This window comes from Callospermophilus lateralis, chromosome 14 (assembly GCF_048772815.1).
Source record: "Callospermophilus lateralis isolate mCalLat2 chromosome 14, mCalLat2.hap1, whole genome shotgun sequence".
Taxonomy (NCBI): Eukaryota; Metazoa; Chordata; class Mammalia; order Rodentia; family Sciuridae; genus Callospermophilus; species Callospermophilus lateralis.
Genome location: NC_135318.1, coordinates 79587852 through 79609688, shown reverse-complemented (window position 1 = coordinate 79609688; position 21837 = coordinate 79587852). Strand labels below are relative to the sequence as shown.

Here is a 21837-nt window from a genome sequence, read left to right as displayed (position 1 = left end):
CCCCTCCTGGATACCCTCTGTCAGATTGGGCAAGTTTAGCGAGTAGGAGGAGGTCATTAGACGTGCTGTTAAGACACTTCACCTCAGAGCAGAGAAAGAATTCTTTTTTTTTTTTATTTTTTTATTGGTTATTCAAAACATTACAAAGATTTCAGAATCACATCGGTTACACATCCACATTTTTACATAATACCATAATAGTAACTGTTGTATTCTGGTACCTTTCCTATCCTCTACTATCCCCCCTCCCCTCCCCTCCCATCTTCTCTCTCTACCCCATCTGCTGTAATTCATTTCTCTCCTTATTTTTTTCCCATTCCCCTCACAAACTCTTATATGTAATTTTGTATAACAATGAGGGTCTCCTTCCATTTCCAAGCAATTTCCCTTTTCTCTCCCTTTCCCTCCCACTTCATGACTCTGCTTAATGTTAATCTTTTCCTCCTGCTCTTCCTCCCTGCTCTGTTCTTGGTTGCTCTCATTATATCAAAGAAGACATTTGGCATTTGTTTTTTAGGGATTGGCTAGCTTCACTTAGCATAATCTGCTCTAGTGCCATCCATTTCCCTGCAAATTCCATGATTTTGTCATTTCTTAGTGCTGCGTAGTACTCCATTATGTATAAATGCCACATTTTTTTTATCCATTCATCTATTGAGGGGCATCGGGGTTGGTTCCACAGTCTAGCTATTGTGAATTGTGCTGCTATGAACATCGATGTGGCAGTATCCCTGTAGTACGCTCTTTTGAGGTCTTCAGGGAATAGTCCGAGAAGGGCAATAGCTGGGTCAAATGGTGGTTCCATTCCCAGCTTTCCCAGGAATCTCCATACTGCTTTCCATATTGGCCTCACCATTTTGCAGTCCCACCAGCAATGTATAAGAGTACCCTTTTCCCCACATCCTCGCCAGCACTTGTTATTGTTCGACTTCATAATGGCTGCCAATCTTACTGGAGTGAGATGGTATCTTAGGGTGGTTTTGATTTGCATTTCTCTGACTGCTAGAGATGGTGAGCATTTTTTCATGTACTTGTTGATTGATTGTATGTCCTCCTCTGAGAAGTGTCTGTTCAGGTCTTTGGCCCATTTGTTGATTGGGTTATTTGTTTTCTTATTGTTTAATTTTTTGAGTTCTTTGTATACTCTGGATATTAGGGCTCTATCTGAAGTGTGAGGAGTAAAAATTTGTTCCCATGATGTAGGCTCCCTATTTACCTCTCTTATTGTTTCTCTTGCTGAGAAAAAACTTTTTAGTTTAAGTAAGTCCCATTTGTTGATTCTTGTTTTTAACTCTTGTGCTATGGGTGTCCTATTAAGGAATTTGGAGCCCGACCCCACAATATGTAGATCGGAGCCAACCTTTTCATCTATCAGACGCATAGTCTCTGATTTGATATCAAGGTCCTTGATCCATTTTGAGTTAACTTTTGTGCATGGCGAGAGGAGGGGATTCAGTTTCATTTTATTGCATATGGATTTCCAGTTTTCCCAGCACCATTTGTTGAAGATGCTATCCTTCCTCCATTGCATGCTTTTAGCCCCTTTATCGAATATAAGATAGTTGTAATTTTGTGGATTGGTTTCTGTGTCCTCTATTCTATACCATTGGTCCACCCGCCTGTTTTGGTACCAGTACCATGCTGTTTTTGTTACTATTGCTTTGTAGTACAGTTTGAAATCTGGTATCGCTACACCTCCTGATTCACACTTCCTGCTTAGAATTGCTTTTGCTATTCTGGGTCTTTTATTTTTCCATATGAATTTCATGATTGCTTTATCTATTTCTACAAGAAATGCCGTTGGGATTTTGATTGGCATTGCATTGAACCTATAGAGAACTTTTGGTAATATTGCCATTTTGATGATGTTAGTTCTGCCCATCCATGAACAGGGTATATTTTTCCATCTTCTGAGATCTTCTTCTATTTCTCTCTTTAGGGTTCTGTAGTTTTCATTGTATAAATCTTTCACCTCTTTTGTTAGGTTGATTCCCAAGTATTTTATTTTTTTTGAGGATATTGTGAATGGGGTAGATGTCCTCATTTCCAGTTCAGAAGATTTGTCGCTGATATACAGGAATGCCTTTGATTTATGCGTGTTGATTTTATATCCAGCCACTTTGCTGAATTCATTTATTAGCTCTAGTAGTTTCTTTGTAGACCCTTTTGTGTCTTCTAGGTATAGGATCATATCATCCGCAAATAGTGATAATTTAAGTTCTTCTTTTCCTATTTTTATGCCTTTAATTTCTTTCGTCTGTCTAATTGCTCTGGCCGAGAAAGAATTCTTGTCAAGGCCAAGACCAACTTCTTTGTTTTTATCTTTATTTGTTTATTCACTGGTTCCTTAATTTACATTTTGGTACCAGATATTAACCCAGCTGTGCTTAACCTCCGAGCCACCTCCACGTCCCTTTCTATGTTTATTTTTTATTTTGAGACAGTGTCTCTCTGAGTTTGTTAGGGCCTCCCTAAGTAGCCAAGGCTGGCCTTGAACTTGTGGATCTTCCTGCCTCAGCCTCCCTCCTGAGTGGCTGGGATTACAAGCATGTTACCTTTTAGGCTATTCTCTTTTTTAAGTGACAGAGATCTGAAGATGTTTAGCTGACAGAGATAAAGATTGAACCAGTGGGACAGTATATGGAAGGACACCTGGAGCCGGGAGCTGAGGACGGGATTCCCATCAAATGGAGAGTGGACCGGTGGAAGGCCCCCTTGGCGCCTGAGACAGGAGGAAGGACACAGATCCCAGTAGAAAGTGGAGCCCCTCCGTTGGTGGGCACCATCCAGCTGGTGACATGGGTAGAAACAGAAGCCTTTACAACTTGGGCACATGTGCATTGCCAGGCGCTCTTACCATTGGTCACTAAGATAGTTTCTAGTTCTTCAATATTTTAAGCAATGACAAGTTATATTTTTTAAAAAATCTAGCCTTTATTTATTTGTTGTTGGTTTGTTTTTTATGTGGTGCTGAGGATCGAACCCACAGCCTTACCTGTCCTAGGCAGGCAGTCTACCACTGAGCCACAGCGCAGCCAAGAAAGTGATTTTTTTAATCAGCTTTTTTTCTTTAAAAAAGTTTCAAAAGCTCTGCTGACCCAGGTGAGTGCCCAACCCACCCCTGCTCCTTTCAGGTCGGGGGTCCTGGGGTAGCAGTTGTGCATCGTCTAGGGAGGGAAGCCAGGGGTGGGACTGCCTAAGGTCAGCTTGTCAGAGGAGCCTGCGCAGATGCCAAGGCGAGTGACCGGGGCGTGGAGTGGCCGCTCCCAGGCACCATAGCTGAGACAGGTGACATCACAGGAAGTTTCTTGGGTGACCTGGGGCAATGATTAGTTTCTATGCAGGTCCACAAGTCAACAATGTCACCAACAAATGTCAAAGCACCGCGTTGGTAAGGTTGGTAAGTAAGCAGAATTTTTTTTTTTTCTGTGAGAAGAGCTGCCCCAAACAAACGAAGACCAAGCTGCCCTTATGGTGGCCCCTTGCCTGTGGGGCCTTGCTCCAAGTCCCCACTGGACGTCTGAACGGGGCTGAGCCGGACGTTCTTTCCCTTGGCAGATGGTAAAGGTGGACTTGCACACCAGTCACAGCAACGGGGACAACCAGGACTAATAGTGAAACAGAATGACCGCAGCCCTCTACCACAGGAAAGCCTGTGTGAACGCATCTTTCTCCCAGAGCATGGGGCACTGCACCCACCGCTCCTCTTGTGGCCAAGTGAGGTGCCACCGTGCCACAGAGGGGGGTGAGGAGTATCCCCTCCTTTATTAGGTAAATAAATTTATTAGGTAAATAAATTTCAATATTTCAATAATATTGGGTCACCAAACATGAGCATTCCCTGCCAGTCAGCTGCTAAGTGACTCAGGGCAGCAGGCAGGTGACAAGGGATGGTTCCCATCTGGGCAGGGTTGAGCAGGATTGTGTGCGTGAGGTCACATCACGTTAGTCACAATAGTGCTCAGTAAAACTGACAGGTTATTTATTTCTGGAAGTTTCCATTTCACATTTTTGGGCCGAAGCGGACTGTGGTTAACTGCAGCTGCACAGAGTGAAGTCTGGCCGAAGCCTTCATGTCTGGGGTTGGAGAGGCCTGGCCCGGGTGACCCCAGCCCTTGTCCTGAGGCCAGCGAGAAGTGCTCACAGGGCTGCCTTCCATGGGGGGCGGGTGTTGAGCCTGTCAGAGAATAAATCTGGAAGTCAGGATGAAGTCAGGCCAACTTCACTACACAGGAGATCCGCCCAGAACGTTGTAAACCGTTTGGACACATGGACACACTTTTTCTGTTACAAACAGAAATGCAGTGGCTTGGCAGAGGAGCTGGGGCTGGAAACATGAGTCCCCAGACCCGGGAAATGTGTGGACTTCAAGAGGCAAAGTTCTGGGGTTTGAAGAATTGGAACCTTCGATAAGTTGCATGTAAGGGAGGAGGGTGACCCTCAAAGACGCGCTGAGGAGAACCCCAGGGCAGCGCCCAGGCTGCCTTCCCTCGCCCACAGCAGAGCAAAGGGCTGGTTCAGCACTCAGGGCCCGAGCTGTCTGGGTACACAGTTCAGGAGAGGGAACTGGAGCTGCAGGCCGCTCTCTCGGCCAAGCAGAGCCCTACCAGGCCACCCTGGACAAGCCCTGGGTGTCCTCGAACGGGAAACTCAGGCTTCTGCTGTTCCCGGGAAGAAACACGCATGTTTTGCTCACTTTTTTCAACTCCCTAAGTGTGTGAGCCTTTATCTTGTTGAAGGAGAAGTTGTCTGTGTCACTTGAAGATGAGCTGTGTGCCATTCTGACCACCACACAGTCACAGGAGGCAGCAGAGAGGGACACTGTGTTTCCTTCAAAGGTACGACTTTTTTTGTTTTGGTACTGGGGATTGAATTCAGGGTGCTTTACCACCAAGCCCCATCCTCAACTCTCTTTTGTATTTAATTTAGAGACAGGGTCTCACTGAGTTGCTTAGGGCCTTGCCAAATTGCTGAGGCCGGCTTTGAACTGGTGATCCTCTTACCTCAGCCTCCCAGGATTACAGGCGTGTACCAACATGCCTGGACAAGCAACACTTCCAATCCTCTTGTACAGACTACAAAGAGAGTCCAAGAGAGTAATAGGGCTATATAATACTTTTGTAACCTCTAGGTCTGTATGTGGGCACCTGATCAAGACTGCAGTAAGGAATGTTTTGATGTTTTCTTGAATAAAATGGTCTTTGACCAAACTTTTATTGGTATTGTTTAGCTTAGAGTTTTAGTAGCTTTTATTTTCAATATTATCAATAAATGCTCATGTTTTTGATGACATTAAGGTCAGTCTACAAGTTTTGTATAAATTAAGTCTATTTCTGCTACCTTTAAAGAAATGAAACCTCATTTTGTCTTAAGCCTGTGATTAACAAAAACCTACTATATTTACCACAGGAGTTTAAAATTTTTATGAAAAGGCACCAAGGACATTTATTTCAGGAAAGATAAGCTAATCTTAACAAAGAGCAGATGGTCAAAAAGCCATTTTAATTTTAAATGAGGGAAATAACTACAGCTGCACATGGCACCTACCGCCCGTTGGCCTCATTAGACTTCCAGTTGGTAGGAATCTGTGATAAGAGTTTGGGATCTGCCTGGATAAGGTAACAAAGCAAGGAGGGATAAAAAATTAATACCTTTTGTTGGGAGGAAGAACCAATAAAATGGTAAGATAATAAGTCAGCAACAAACAACAGATCCTCAGAAAAGTATGGGATCACCACTCAGGCGACTGGTTGGACTGCACACGGCCTACAGCTTATTGTTCATGCTCATGTATCATGAGCTGCAAATAAAGTGATCTGTGTACAGCAGTCCCTGAGACCTGGAGATCCTTTCAAGAATTCTTCCAGGGGAGAAAGTTGTGCAAGGGAACTTTCGTGTGGGGCTGAGGAACTGCATGGTGTCCCCACCCCACGCCAAGTGCTGCCAAGGGCCTGTCCCTCACAGTTCTTTTTAAAACATAGAACTGAGCATTTGCGACACCTTATAGAAATGCAGCGCAGGTCGAGCACCCCAAATCTGGAAGTCCAAAGTTCCAAATGCTTCAAAACCCAAAGACTTTGAGTACCAATATGATGCCATAAATGGGAAATTCCACACCTGACTTGAGTGGGCTGCAATCAGAACATTGGTGCCCGGCTGGGGCTGGGCTCGGTGGCAGAGTGCTTGCCTGGCCCCTGTGAAGCATCAGGCTCCATCCTTAGCACCAAAAAAAAAAAAAAAAAAAAAAAAAAAAAACCCGAACACAATAAAAGCATGCTGTCCACGTACTACTGCAAATATAGCAAAATGAGGAGCAACACAGGGCACAACACACATGTCCTTCAGCATCCCCCAGGGGGGAAGTCCTCCTCGTTCCTACAGCTGCAGCAGGAAACTTTACTTCACGTGCAAAATTACTGAAGATGTATAAAGTCACCTTCAGTGTGTGTTGATAAGGTGTGTATGAGATATGAGTGAATTTCATGTTTAGATGTGAATCCCATCCCCAAGAAACAAGCACACGAAAACATTCCAAAGTTGTCCAGCATGTGCACACACCCCTAACCTAACACCCCGAGCTGCGATCTGGGTCTGTGGTGGTCCCCAAAGGCTCATGTTTAGAGGCTTGGTTCTAGCCCGTAGGTCCTTCCTAGGTGGGCTGGGGGAGGCTTGGGTCACTGGGGGCATGCCCTTGGGGGTACTGGGCCAGCCCCTTCCTCTGTCACTTCCTGCAGCTGTGGGGCGAGAAGTCTCCTCTGCTACATGCTCCTATCGTGATGTGCCACATACCCCAGACCCAAGAACAGGCCCAAGTGACCACAGAACCTCTGAAACCTCCAGCCAAAATAAGCCTTTCCTCCTTCAAGTTAACTTTCTGAGGTATTTTGTGCCAGTGCTGAGCTAACACAATCTGAAACCCAAAACTCCTTTGGTCACAAGCATTTCAATAAGGGAAACCACCTGAACGTCACAATATACAAGAAGTTTCAAAAAAAGGTGTGTGTGGCTGGGGCTGGGGCTCAGCAGTAGAGCACTTGCCTAGCACGTGTGACGCACTGGGTTTGAACCTCAGCACCACATAAAACTAAATAAACAAAATAAAGGTGTTGAGTCCATCTACAACTAAAAAAAATTTTAAAAAGGTGTGTGACAGTATCAGTCTGTAAATACTAACAAGCTTAATTTCTTGACTCATCTTTATTGTAAATTGTATATTATATATTAAATCAGTTACATGTAACTTTTTCTTCTGGACTCCAAGAGATCATTCTGCATATCTTCCAGGTGCATAAAGCCACTTTGGAAGCTACTGTTTTAGTCATGGAATTCTACCACCAAGTCACCAGCAAATGATGTCATTTGATTTCCACTGATTGATCACTCTAGCCAGCAATATCAGAATGTACGGTTTAGGTACCCGTGGAAATTTTTGTCAAAATATGCTATGTTTGGGGTCAATAGCAGGGGGTCAGTAAGGTAAAGTGAGTTCAGGTCATATGAAGGATGCCTTCTGATCACCACTGAGTTGAACTAGCAATGCTGAGACATCTGTGGGAATCTCAAAAACATTTGGGAACCAAGTAACTAAAGTGTTGAAGAAAGAATCAAGGGGAGGTTGGAAAATATTCTGCACTGAATGGAAAGGAAAACATGACATCTCAGGCTGTCTGGGGTGCCCCCAGAGCAGTGTGGAAGAGCAGGCCTACCACATGGGACACCTGTCCTAGAACCAGAACACGCTCAGGCCAGTAGCTTCAGCTCAAGGAGTGGAAAAGAAGATTAAGCCCAAAGTGCACAGAAGAAAGGAGATAATAAAACCCAGAGCAAAAAGGAATGAAACAAAATCAGAAAAACAGTCGAGAAAATCCGTAAACCTCAAATCGGTTTCTTTGAGAAAATTAATAAAATAGACCTCTAGCTAAAGCAATCAGGAAACAAAGGAAATAAGCTAATTAACATTATCAGTGATGTGAGAGGTGATAACATGGCGAGTTATACAAACATTAAAATATAATAATGCAATATTGTGCACAAGAGACTTGAAATTACAATGGAACAAGACATTCTAGGGAAATGTAATGGTCACGCAAAATTAAGTGTGCTACTTGTTTGTAGTTGCCTATGATATAGAATTACAATACATAATATGTGAAAAATGCAATAAAAAGAATCATCTATTTTCCAGAATCTGATCCAGTGTCATCTACCACGTCATCACACCTGGATTCCTGAATGTCCAAAACTGTGAAATAATGTTTTCCACTTTAAGCCGCTGAGTTTTGGGATCATTTGTTGCGTGGCAATAGATGATTAATACAGCAGCCCTGCCACCCAACTCCTCTGGGTCCAGAGGGCTGGGTGAAAGGAGAGGAAGGCCAGGTTGTTATAGTGCTTCCGTTCCTGGGAGCCATTGGATCCATGCTGTGTTCCTTCTTTTCTAGGAGTTTATTGAGTCATGAATTTTAGGCACTTGATTATAAAGAGAAAATAAGACTCTCATCACAGAAGAAAATGAGTCTGTTGAAGTCCTTTTCTTTGTGTGTGTATAAGGATACTGTGTTGAGAAATTAGCAGTTTAACCATCTTGAACCTTCACCAACAGATATTAAATGTCATTTATTCAATTACTAATCATTCATTAGCCTTATAATTAAAATTTTCATTTTCAGTAGATAAATGGATATGAGTAGGGCTAATATTAATGGTAAACAATAGGTTTTCCATAACAGTCAGTGAACTGATACATTCTAATGTTTGAATTATAGAACAGAATTTTAATTCAGTACTACTATACTATTTAAACACTAGTGCTAAAGTGAGAGAGGTGCAAGGAAGAGAAAATTATATAGAAACTTACAATTTGGTTTTTGAGTATGATGAAACCTATCGCTTTTCTGTTCCCAACAAGGATACTGTCACTTTATATTTAGTATAAAGCAACCCCCCCACACACACACATGCACACTTGTGCCTGACAGTCAAAGAAAGCTGGTGATAGTTGTTAAATTAGTAACTCAGGTCAGTAAATAAAAATTACCAAAACTACAGCCATGGGAGAGTAAAATTAAGTTGAATTTTTCTCAGTGGTTAAATGCTGTATTCTAATTAAGTTGAATTTTTCTCAGTGGTTGAATGCTGTATTCTATTCACTGGAAAATATGCAACAAGAATTTTTTTCTCCTCAATTTGAAATAGTGACTTATGTATTTAATATGGAAAAATGACCGGAGAAAAAAGTGCGAGGAAAAGTCAAGGAAGAGTGGGAAAAAAACAAAACAACCCAAACCTATTGTGTCACAATTTCATTCAGAATCATGAATATTTCCACTTCTGAGCCTCAAGAGTAGTCACATAAAACTCTTGCCAGCAAAGTAGTAAACTTGAAATTTTAGACTATGTGAAAACAGCAAATTTTGAAAATTTCAGAGTTTTGGAAATAATTAAGAAACCATAGAAAAGAACTTGTCTGTGTCCTACAGTGTGTCCCCACACACGCGTGTCCCCATGCACGCACCCACAGATGCTTGCTCTACAGAGGTACTGCCTGTAGGTGGCTGTCTAATTGGAAGTGATTTTAACTGTTTCTCTACTATGTTTTGAAACTTGTGTTTTGAAGTAAGATCAGGCAGAAACCTACCATTTGATTCAGGAAAAGTGTTCTTAGCTCCTGTGCCCTTCGTGCTGAGAATGTGTGGCAGCACTGTTTGCCACCACTTGGTGACATGGCACAGCAATTGCAGGACTCACTCCCCTTTCATGGCCTACTTAATCTCCAAAGCTCTGAACTTGCAAAACAAATATCCTGAGGTGTCAGCTTTGGGGTGGATGCACATTCAGAAGGTTTAACTGAATATAGAGTATTTGGTTAAAAATCAAAATAAGTAGTGACAATTTAATCAACAAGAAAAATCCAGAGTGGGGAGGCTTTGAGTGGAGAAACATGATTTAAGTCATGTTTCTAAGCTCAGAGGAGTGGGATCAGATTTCAGTGGTGGGGAGGAAGGCATTCAGTTAGCAGAGGGCTGGGGCAGAAGCAAGCAGAGAAAATCAGGTGATCCGTTTAGATCAGGACTGAAGGCTGACCAGGAAGCAGTTTCCAGAACAATGGGGTCAGTAATAGAGGGATGGGAAGATAATTGGATCTAACAAGTCAGAGCGCAAGAGAGCCCTGGAAGTACTGTTCAGGAATAGCCTCAGAACTTCCAGTATAATTCAAGCCTAAACATGTAATGTTGTCTCAAAGTCTCAGTTTTAAAAAGAAAAAAAAAAAAAAGTTCAGGCTCAATGGACTGGGAACCAGAAAAATGGATTTTTGTCATTGTGCCACCAAAATACATCTAGTCCTCCACCCAGGATGGGTTCACACTTGTGAATTCAACATAGAGAATGTACAGGAAGACACGTCCATAGGTACAGACAGGTACCACCTTTCCCCTTGCCATTTCCCCTAACACAGACTAACAACTGTCTATGTAGCATTGGTGTTGTAAGTCATCCAGCGATCACCTGAAGAGTCAGAGCATCTGTGTGGGTCCCCCGCCACACCACGCCAGTGCATGCAAGGACTGGAACAGCACAGACCTCAGGGCTTGGTGTCCTGTGGGCTCCTGCAACCAACCCCCAGGACCCTGAGGGGTGGCTGCTCCCCTTGAACTCTCTCTGCAGTGACAAGGCTGCTGTGGACCCCAGCCAGAGACTCCTCTGCAACACTGTGGGTGGTATGGCTTCTGTCATGTCTAGGGAAAGGTGTGTCCTGGAGAGGAGGGTCAGAGAGCAAGGGGCACAGGGCGGGGCACACAGCTGCTCTGCCTTCCACGTGGACCTGGGGGATAGCTGTAGGCATAGCGTCCTGTTGGTTGCACCTCGTTAGGCAGCCGTGACAAGGAGGTGATTTGGGAAAAGGAGGTTAGATCATCCACATTTCTTGGTGTCCCAAACCCACTGTAAACAGAATTACACAGTTGAAATTATTTGAAATTTAAGATGCAAAAGTAGGTTTTATGTTCTGATCTCTTGGGGTATCTTCAACTCAAGTCAAACATGGAAGTGAAATAAAGTAATTAATGTTTAAATGTTGTTATTATCATAAATATCGAAAATTTAAAAAATAATATCTAAGGAAAATCTTATTTTTTAAGGGTTAATTTACTTTTTTAAAAAATAACTTTATTTTATTTATTTATATGGTGCTGAGGCTCGAACCCAGTGCCTCACACATGCCAGGTACATATTCCACCACTGGACTTTAACCCCAGCTCTAAGGAAAGTCTTATTCTTTGCGTTTTGATTTATAGCATTTTATTCACATATCTGGGCATGGAGGTGCATGCCTGTAATCCCAGTAGCTTGGGAGGTTAAGGCAGGAGGATTGCAACTTCAAAACCAGCCTCAGCAACTTAATGAGGTCCTAAGCAACTTAGTGAGAGCTGTATTAAAATATAAAAAGGGCTGGGGATGTGGCTCAGTGGTTAGGCACCCCTGGGTCCCTGGGTTCAATCCCTAGTACAAAAAAAAAAAAAAAAAAGTCATATAGTTTAAGTGTTACTGACATAAGATTCTGTACTTTTCCTTCATAATGAAGAAAAACATTACCCTTTCTCTTTTGTTCAAATGAATAAGAAAAAGTGGCGCTTTATGACTATCATAAAGTTATTTTCTACCTACAGAGCGAGGCAGCAGGTGCATGTGGCCTGTGAATTGAACGTGAACCCTCAGTCCAGGAGGCAGAGCTGTGGGCAGCCTCCAGACAGCTCCCAGGGATCCTGCCTCCTCCTGCCCTGTCCCTCGCTCACCTGGATTGTGGCCTGGATCCAACGACTGGCTTTTAGCAAATACAATGCCATAGGGGTGAGTCGCTCTGAGGTGGGCTGCATGCTGGGTGCCTGCCTGGTGGGCTCATTCCAGGGAAGCCAGCTGCACTCCCTGGCCCTACAGAGGGCTGGGGGTGGCTCTGACCAGCAGCTAGAGAGCAACTGCAGCAAGTCCAACAACCTGTAAGGACCCCGTCCTGCCCAAACCACGTGGGTGACCCTGGGTACTCTGCCCCCCAGAGGAATCTCCAGGTGACCAATGGGCCCAGCAACACCTGACGATGGCCCACCTGTGGGCTCCCAGAGTCCAGGCCCACGGCCACTGCAGGAGAGCATCTGTTAAGGCATTAGGCCTCAGAGCAGTTGGGGAATAATCCAGGAGAATAAATAATTCACACTGGCTCAAATAGTTTATGGTCTAATTACGTCACACAGATAGAATCACAGCTCACACAGAGTGCTTGCTCCGAGTAGGGTGCCTTCCAAGCATTGTACCTGTACAGATGAATCTTTACAACTCTGTGAGGTAAGCACTGAAACTACTGCCATTTTGTAGATGAGGAAATTGGGTCCCAACAAGACATTAAATAACTGGCTCACCGTCACACAGCTGAGTTCAAGCTCAGTTTGGTGTCACAGTTGTTCTGGTTCTCCTTTTTTTTTTTTTTTTTTTTTTTCCCCTGGCGGTAGTAGGGATTGCACCCTGGAATTATAGGCACGCACCACTGCACCTCTTGTGTCAAGTTCTCGATGGTAACACTGTAGTGGCTCTGACCATTTTACATACTGCGATGGAAGTACACCTGTTCATGTAAGTGGCACAGCCTGGGGATGAGAATAGCCCTGGCTCAGGTGTGGACACCTGAGCAGGATTGGAGGACGGGGGACGGCAGGCCAGGCAGATGAATGGCATGTGCTTAGGTCTACGGTACAGACCGCCACTGTCCCTCTCTTTTTTATTATTTTATCATTCCTCCCTAGAGTCTGCAGTCTCTGGCTGTGGTCTTGTGCGTATTCTGACCCTTAATTCTGCTGCTCAAAACGCCCTCCCGGAACTCTAGTGAGTCATTACTCTTTCTAGAAAGTCATACTTTATTCTGAACCAAGGGTAATGACAGAGGTTCAGAAGTCACTTTATTTGTTTTAACACATGAGGTTCAGAAGTCACTTTATTTGTTTTAACACATGAGGTGATTTAGAGGATTAGTAAGGAAGGCATTGCAAAAGCACAGTTTATTTGGTGCCTGCAGGCTGGCCACTCAGGGTGCCTGACAACCTCAATGGAGTCTGCTGCTCTGGGGACAGTGGGGATGATCCCTGTGGAGATCCACAGCAAGTTTCTATATTTAAATGCAACTTTAGTCTCGTATCAGACACAGATATACTATTGATTATTTAATAAGAAAAACAGGGACAACAGAAAAACAGGGAAATTAAGTGTAAAAGAAATTAGAGCAACACCAAAGACAGAAAGTCTGTAGATAAAATAATTAAGACATAAAAAGAGTGGCTGCCTTTTGCCTTCATTACTACTACCCTCAGAAAGCCATTTAAAACAATTTCTTTAGGCATTTGTATATTTGCGTATAGTTGTAAGAAGTGATGCAGGGATCTCACACACCCTCCACCAGTGTCCCAGGTGATAGCACCTTGCATAATCACAGCACGACCAGGAACAGACACTGGCACCACCCACTGAGCTTGCTCAGTGTCCTGCGCTCTCATTTGCATTTTATTTCCATCACATGTGCAAGCAAAATATGTAACAGTCCCACCCCAAGGACCCCTCATGCCATGCTCTTTTAGCCCTTTTCCTCCCACCCACCATCCCTAGTCTCTGGCAACCACCAATCCACTCTCCTTGTCTACTATTTTGTCATTTCAAGAATACTATGTAATAGGAAGCTTTAAGGCCAGCTTTTAAACTTAGCATAATGCCCTTGAGATCCGTCTATGTGGTCATGTTCCATGGCATGGAGGTACCAGATCTGTATGACTGTCCACTCACTGAAGGACATCTGGGTTATTTTCTGTTTGGGGTTATTACAAATAAAGCTTATACAAGCATTTGTATATAAGGTTTTGTGAGAACATAAAATTTCATTTCCCTGGGATAAGTGCCTAAGAATGTAACCGCCAGGTTGCAGAGTAAGTACGTATTTAGTTTTGTCAAAACACCTGCCATGCTCTGTTCCAGAATGGTTGTATTATTTTTCATTCCCACCAGCAATGTACAGGTGACCCCACTTTCTCTGCAGCCTTCACAGTGTCAGTATGTCATGTGTTTAGTTTTAGTCATCCTGATAGGTGTGTAGTAATATCTCGTTGTGGTTCAGTTTGTATTTTGTTAGTAAATAATAATTATTAAGTATTTTTTCATGTGCTACCTGCTTATTCTTTTTAGTTAAATGTATGTTCTTGTCCTTTACCTTCTTTGGATTAGTTTTTTTTTTCCTTTTGCTTTGAGTTTTATGAGTTCTTTGTATGTTCTAGATACAAGTTGTCAGATATATGGTTTGCAAATATATTCTCAGTACTTCATTTTTCCCAATTCTCTTTTCAATATCTTTTGTAGAAAAAGCTTTTAATTTAGATAATTTTGAGTTTATAAATTTTTCATTTTATAGATTGTCTTTTGGTATCAAATCCAAGAACTCTTTACTTAACTCTAAATCCTAAAAATATTCACTGATTTTAAAAAAAATCTTACATTTTATATTAAATGCTTTCTATTTAAGTCAGTGATACATTTTGAGTTAATTTTTGAAAAAAAGAGTGAGCTGCTGCTTCTTTTTCATATTGGGGTCTCACAATATGAACTCAGGGGCACTTTATAACTGAGCAACATTCCCAGCCCTTTTTGAGACAGAGCTTCATCAAGTTTCTGACACTGGCCTCACGTTTGCAATCCTCCTGCCTCAGCCTCTGGAATAGCTGGAATCATAGGCGTGCAGATTGTGCCTGTGTTGTGTAGGCCCATTTCTGTAGTCTCTATTCTATCCCATTGATCTCTGTGCCGGAGTCAGTACCACACAGTCTTGGTTGCTGTAGAGCTATATTGAAACTAACGTGGTTCTTCTTACTGTATTTTCTTCAGACTTGTCTTAGCTTTCAAGGGATCACATTTCTCTATACAAATTTTACAGTGAGCTTGTCTACGTTATAAAACATCTTCCTTGATACTTCCTTCTGAATTAAACCTACCATAATCAATTTGGGAGAATTGATATTTTCATTATATTGATTTTTCCAACTCAGGAACATGGTATGTTTCTCCATTTATTTACAATAAACTCCACTAGGTCATAGCATATAATTCTTTTTTTATATTGCTAGGTTCAATCCACTGATATATATATCATGCAGAATACTGATCTGAAGTTTTCTTTTGGTGTGCTTTGTCTGGTTTTGGTATTAGGGTAACACCAGCTTCATGCAGTGAGCTGAAAAGTATTCCTCCTCTTCTATTTTCTAGAAGAGATTGTAGAGTCTTGGTTTTAACCCTACTTTAAAGGTCTAGCAGAATTCTCTAGTGAAACTGCAGCAGCCTGGAGGTTTCTTTTCTTTTCTGAGACTTTAAAATCATGAACCCAACGTCCCCGATTTGGGCATCTACCTTGTGTTCCGTGGCTAGTGACTGTGGTCATTTGTGTATTTCGGCCCCCAAGGTTCATTTTGCCTGTGCTGTGGCTTCATGTGTAGAGCTGCAGAGCATTCCTTTATCATTCTTTTAATCTCAGCAGGGTCTACAGTGCTGGCCTGAGTCATGTCTGATAGTGCTGATCTGTGTGTTCTTTTATTCTTGTCCATTTTGCTAGAGGTTTGTTAATCTTGCTTTATTAATCTTCTCTTCTGTTTTTGTTTTCAATTTCATTGGTCTCTTTTCATTATTTCCTTCCTTTTGCTTGCTTTGGGTTAGTTTTTTTTTTTTTCTTGAGGTGAGATTTCTTTCTTTTTATTTTTTAGATTTTCTTTTTTCATTTGTCCTAATTAGTTATACCTGACAGCAGAATGCATTTTGACACATTGTACACAATGGAGCACAGCTTCTCCTCCTCCGGCTGCACACGGTGAAGAGTCACTCCAGTGTGTGATCATACATAATAGGGCAATAACATCTCATTCTACTGCCCTTCCCATCCCCAACTCCCCTCCTCTCTCCTCACTGCCCGCACCCCCCCAACTCCCCACACAATCCAAAGTTCCTTCATTCTTCCTACCTCCTCCCCCACTATGGATCAGCATCCACTTATCAGAGAAAACATTCAGCCTTTGGTTTTTTGGGTTTGGCTTATTTCACTTAGCATGATATTCTCTGGCTCCACCCACTTACCTGCAAATGCCATAATTTCTTCTTTAAGGCTGAATGATATTTCATTGTGTGTATGTATCACATTTTCTTTACCCATTCACCTGTTGAAGGGTATCTAGGTTTGTTGGATAACTTAGCTATTGTGAATTGAGCTGCTATAAACATTGATGTGGCTACATCACTATAATATGCTGATTTTAAGTCCTTTAGTATAAGTCCTTTGGTATATACCCAAGAGTGGAATAGCTGGGTCAAATGGTGGTTCCATTTCAAGTTTTCTGAGGAATCTCCATGCCGTTTTCCATACTGGTTGCACCAATTTACAGACCCACCATCAACAAATGTGTGTACCGCTTTCCCCACATCCCGCCAACACATACTGTTGCCTGTATTTTTGATAATTGCCATTCTGATTGGAGTGAAATTAAATCTTACAGTAGTTTTCATTTACATTTCTCAAACCGCTAAAGATGATAGATGTTTTTTCATGTTTGTTGATTGATTCTATTTCTTTTGTGAAGTGTCTGTTCAGTTCCTTAGCCCACTTATTGACTGGGTTATTTGGGTTTTTTTTTTTGTTTTTTTTTTTTTTGGAGTTAAGTATTTTGAGTTGAGTGAGACTTCTTGATACATGTATTATTATTATTACTTGATACTGGGGATTGAACCCAGGGGTGCTCTACTACTGAACTACACCCCCAACCCTTCTTATCTTTTGAGACAGAGTCTTGCTCAATTGTTCAGCCTGGTCTTGAAATTTCTATCCTCCTGCCTCAGCCTCCCAAATTGCTGGGATCACAGTTGTGCAGCATCACAACTGGTTTGACACATGGATTATTTAAGTGTTTTGTTGCCAACGTTTGGAGATTCTCCTGTTAAATTTCTGCCATTTATTTCTAGTTTGATTCCGTTGTGCTCAGAGGACATACTTAGTATCTAATATCAATTCTTTTAACTTTGTTGAGGTTTACGTTCCAGGAGATGATCTATCTCAGTGTATGTTCCATGAGCACCTAATGTGTGTTCTTGGACACCACTTTCCTATGTTCTTATGAGTACACTACCAGTGTGATGTCACAACATGTACAACCACAAAATGGGAAGGTGTGTTCCATGTATGTTGTCTATCAAAATATACTCGATTGTCATGTGTAACTAAGAAGAAGAAAAAAAATTAAAAAGAAAGTGCAGTTTGCCGTTAAATGGAATGCTCTATAAATGTTGATTAAATCCTTTGATGATGTTGAGTTCTATTCTTAACTGATTTTCTGTGTAGTTGTTCTATCAATTGTTTTTTAACACTATTTTTTAATATTTATTTTTTAGTTGTAGTTGGGCACAATACCTTTATTTTATTTTTATGTGGTGCTGAGGATTGAACCCAGGGCCTTGCACATGCTAGGTGAGCACTCTACTGCTGAGCCGCAATCCCAGCCCTCAACTGTTTTTTGTAAAACAAACTGCAAGGTGGTATTTATTTACATTAAAACATGAATTACCTGTACACACACATATTTAAGAGGCACAATCTGTTTTGCACAATACTATAATATTCAGCACACATTACACAGTTATCTGTTGATAAGTTGGTGGTTTGATAAAAACATAGTACTGAAACATTCCGGATACAAAATAAATTACTCACATACTGTAATTATAAGACATTTAGAATTTTGTTATGTACTTGAAAAAAACACCAGCCAAATATACAACTAAAAAGTTTGTTTCATGAAAAACAACTTCAGATTATTATTAATAAATGACCCTTTTCAGGATGCATTCTTATCTTTTAAATAAACTACGTTGGGGGCTAGGGATGTGGCTCAAGTGGTAGCGCTCGTCTAGCATGTGTGAGGCACTGGATTCGATTCTCTGCACCATAAAAAAATAAAAATAAAGATATTGTGTCCATCTAAAACTGAAAAACAAATATTCAAAAAAATAAATAATTAAAATAAATAATTACATTAATGTCAAGATTATGTATATATTGAGAGCCCTACAATATGATTGAAGACAGACATTCCTTCATTTTATTTAAAGGTATAATTATACTAGAGAATATGCTAATCTACTGCCCTAAAATTCCAACACTGCTATTCTATTTTTTGAAGAGTCAAATTATTAAAATTCCAATTTTATTGTGTGATTAGCTGCCCTGTTTTGCACATTACTTCTTTTTAAAAAAAGTTAACAGGTTAACAGATTGTTAAGAACAATATCAGGTATCTGAGAAATTCAAATTTTTAATCTTAAAATATTTTAGGTCAAAACTGATACCCTATGGAGACTGAACACTTTTCCCAAAGACTTTCCCAAAGATATTTTTCAATTCTAATCTATTAAGATTTACATAAAGTCCAAGAGAACACTTGAATATTTTCCTAATGCAGTGGTAGATTCACCTTTGGCATTCTCAATTAGTTCTAAAATAAGAATTTTATAATTTATTTACCTACTACAAATATTTTCTGTACACAAACATATTTAAAATTTGTTTCAAAATCAATTTCACTGCTAAGAAATATTTTCCTTTTTTGAAAGAGAGAGAGAGAGAGAGAGAGAGAGAGAGAGAGAGAGGGAGAATTTTTTTTAAAATATTTATTTTCTAGTTTTTGGCGGACACAACATCTTTGTATGTGGTGCTGAGGATCGAACCCAGGCTGCACGCATGCCAGGCAAGCGCGCTACCGCTTGAGCCACATCCCCAGCCCATGTTTTCCTTTTTATATCTGAAAAAATATTAACACTATTCAATGTCTTGATATTATTGAAATATATTTGCTAGGTTCTCACCTTTAGTGATTGGAAACAACATCTTTCAAGTTCAACACCAGAAAAAGAAGATACACTTTGCCTTAAAAAAAAATGGTGACTAGGATATAAAATTTATGAATATTAATGTGAAGTAGGTCTCCACTAAGGAAAGAAACATAAGTATCTTCAAATAACATCGGAATCATAGAAACTAACTGCTATTGTTTACTTACTTGGTCTCTGTGGCTTTTCTTAAAGGAAATAAATAGAATACAACAAGGGGCTGGGGCTGGGGCTCAGCAGTAGCGCACTTGCCTGGCATGTGTGAGGCACTGGTTTCGATTCTCAGCACCACATATAAATACATAAATAAAATAAAGGTCTATCAACAACTAAAAAACATTAAAAATAACATACAACAAAATACTCAAGTTCTACAATTGCTGATTTCTGGAAATTTTTCCCATATTGCCTTCTATGTTAGAATTATTTCCAGTATTCACAAATTTTATGATCTCATCACACCCCAATTTATGGCTAAAATCCAATTATAACTATTTAAAAATAATACAGAATAATAACAGTGCTTTTATAGTTTGATACATTTTTCCTCATTTGAAACAAAATATGGAGAAAAAAATCTCAATGAAAATGAATCAGGTTAACTTTTATAGTTCAAATCCATGCTATGTTTTCCAGAGCTCACTGAAAATGTAAATGAAGAAATAAAACAGAAACACAATAGGTAATTAATGCTATTTACTAATATCTGCACATATCTTGGATTACAAAAATGATATAGCAATGACTTTATTGTGACATTAGCACAATTTAAGAATGCAACGAATAATTCCCTATTGTATTCTAGTCAAGCAGAATCATGGAAATCCAAGCAGAGAATGATGCACAGTAGATGAAGGGACTATAATATAAATTGGGTATTTCTCCTAGCTTATACAGAAAAGTTTGAATAAATCTGTACCTATTTTAGAAAGAAAAACGGATTCATGAAATATATTAAAATAATCTAGAAAATGCAGAATATGTGCATATGACACATAACTGGACACTGAATTTGTAAAAGTAAATTTATATATGGCCATTATTGAATATATATACAGCTTAATAATCCTACCTCCCAATGTAAATACCTGACATCAACACTGTCATTCAAGTATAGTTCAAATTTATAGTTACATGTGATGACCAAGTAAAGAAATTACCAGCTCCTACTAACACAATTTAGTAAGAACTGGGAAACCTTATTATTGGCACTATTTAATGTTTACAGAATATAATGTTAAGTGCATATGGTTATCTATTTCTAGAATCCAGAAAATATATCCACCTATGCTCCTCCAGTAAGAGTTTTATTTCAACTCTTGTCATTTTAGAAGTATGTACTGAAATGAGACCTCTCAAAAAAAATGCTATGTTAAATTTTCTTGTGTCCAAATATTGCCTTCTATGTAAATCTGGGAGGTCCTTTAGATAGCGATCTTCTTTTTTGGAGGAGGTGTTCTGATCAAGGGGAAGAGCTCACCAGATAAGATCATATATTTTTTATTTGATCACACATCATTCCTCCAGAATTCAACTGAAGTTGGGTTTTGTAGATGCTTATTGCGGATGTCTCAAACACTGACTTGGAGAGGCCACGAGCCTCCATCAATCCCTGCTTGGCCACCCCTGCCACCACAGCCAGGTCAGGGGCTACAGATGGGTTGGGACCCTTTCCCAAGAACTCCTGGTGACTTGGGATCCCAGGACTCGAGGGAGAGCCCCTACTAAAATAGCCTGTCAGCCTAGTTGCATCCAGGTGGCCTTCTTTTAATGGGTGTGAGTATTTTCTGGCAGAGATCTTCGTTAAGGCCATTTAAGAGCTTCTAGGATATTTCTGTTTCAAATAAAACCTGACTTTCCACTTTTCTTTCCTGAAAGGCCAGGTCCAAACTGTCTGTTTGCATGGCCATCTGGGTTAAGTTTGTCCTTTGGCAGTTCGGTGTCATCACTCTGTGCTCCCTTCCCCTCTTTTCCTCCACTGTTGGCAACACTAATCTCTGGGAGGATTGATGCAGTCAGATTTCACTGGACCATTCCCACAGCTTACCTTAGTCTGTGGACTTCCTCTTTCCTAGATGGAGGAAGCCATGTTTGGTACACCAGTTGACACAAGTACTGAAGCAACCGCTGATTGAAGTCCTGTCCTCCATGTTTATGGTTTCTAGACACCGCTCAAGTTAGAAACACCCCTCCTTGTTTATTCAGTAATGACACCTCTGGAGTTCCCCAGCCCAGGTCAATAACCAAGACAAGGAAGACTTCAGCCTTCTGGAGACCACAGGCCGTCCTGCTGCTGAAGCTCATTTATTATTCGCAGATCTTCAGTCCTGCAAGGTTGGCTGCTCCAATTGTTGAATTTCTTTGTTTTAAGTCAAATCCTGTTTGTACAAAAATGACATATTAGCAACCAGCATTCCAAGATATTCTTCTGCCATTTATTTTAACACTAGTCGAGAGCCAACATATTCTGGGGAAACAGTGATGGTCTCATTACTTGTCACAGAAAACTCAACCAATTCATTTTTTTAAAAACCTTAAATGGGTATCTGCCAATTTCAGCTTCAAGCTCTTCTGGAGAGAAAATCTTGCCTATGAATCTTTTGGCATCATTGTGTTTTGAGGATTTGAATCTGCCAACTCTCAGCTTCCATAGCCCACACACACATCACCATCAGTAAAAGACAAATGCTAGGTGTGCTGACAGGCCCACTGTCATCTTGAATCACCTTCACTTTTCCCGTGCCAGTAAAAAACACCCCCAACAGAACAGTAGGTGATGCCCAGGTCAATGCCAACCACTTTAGGAGTAGGCAATGGTAAATACTGTTGTGCCAAGTAGCCAGCCAATAGGAGAGTTAAACAGCTGAGTCCTAAGATCGCCATCTCTTCAGCCAT

General features: G+C 40.9%; 1 pseudogene; it reads right to left on the bottom strand.

The window, feature by feature from the left end:
* Nucleotides 1-20157: 20157 nt before the first annotated feature.
* LOC143380545 (heat shock 70 kDa protein 13 pseudogene) lies at nucleotides 20158-21837 on the bottom strand (annotated as a pseudogene).